Consider the following 999-nt stretch of genomic DNA (forward strand, 5'->3'; position numbering starts at 1 on the left):
ACAAAATAGTATAGTATTTTATAAAATCCAAAATGCATTTATTTAATTGTTTTACCTACTACTTTAATTACTTAAGTGCATTTAAACCTTTTATAAAAATGTGGTTTCTCCACCATAATTACCTATGCATTATTTGACACAACCCAAACAATTTAGTTTTAATATTTCAAAACTTTTGTCGTTTGTCTTTATTTTAAATTTTAATTTGACGCGGTTTGAACTAACGGACGTTTAGCATCGGTAATCGGGATGACGTGGCTTGATTAGCGTGGGATTATTTTAGCAAGATTATCCGGGCGTCACAATTCTCCTCCACTACAAGAAATCTCGTCCCGAGATTTAAGGGCGGGAGTAAGGGGGAAGGGATCTGGTTACGTAACTCTAACGATTCTTCTCGGTCATAGTTGCTCTTCTCGAAGAGGTCGATCCATTACATTGATGTCTTCAGTTCTCTGCTTCGGGTCATCATGATGAAGTTGTCGTCCTTCCTTGGGGATCTTCATCGTACTTACGGAAAGGATAAGGGGTAGCTTCAAAAGGACAGACCTCTATAAGGTTGTCTATCTGGTCGATAACATCGAGGAAGGTGGCGGAAAGTAACTCCCGAATTGAAACTTAAGAAAATATCGAGAGCAAAGTAAGGAGGTATCATTGGAAGTTTCGAGCAGGCAGGCAACCGTTCGATGCCTGAAACGAAGTGTTGAAGGGGTTTAGAGCAATGTAAATAAGCATTGCATCTGATACCTGAATAGATCAACAGGCAGGTGGCCCGTGAATTACCTACAAAGTCAAGCGCGAGGAATAACTTTGACAACAGGGTGTACAAGAGTGTCAGGTTTCGATCCTGTGGAACTGTGGGTTATGGGCCCACCATGTGGTTAAAAGTAGGAAGGTCGGTGACATCTTGCACGATCATGTAAGCAAGGCATGTCAGAGGAGAGTCTGAGGGTCATGTCGGCAACAACATAGGTACCAAGGGCGAGGGACGAAGAGAACCAT

The sequence above is a fragment of the Triticum dicoccoides genome, chromosome 7B, assembly GCF_002162155.2.
Source record: "Triticum dicoccoides isolate Atlit2015 ecotype Zavitan chromosome 7B, WEW_v2.0, whole genome shotgun sequence".
NCBI classification, from domain to species: Eukaryota; Viridiplantae; Streptophyta; class Magnoliopsida; order Poales; family Poaceae; genus Triticum; species Triticum dicoccoides.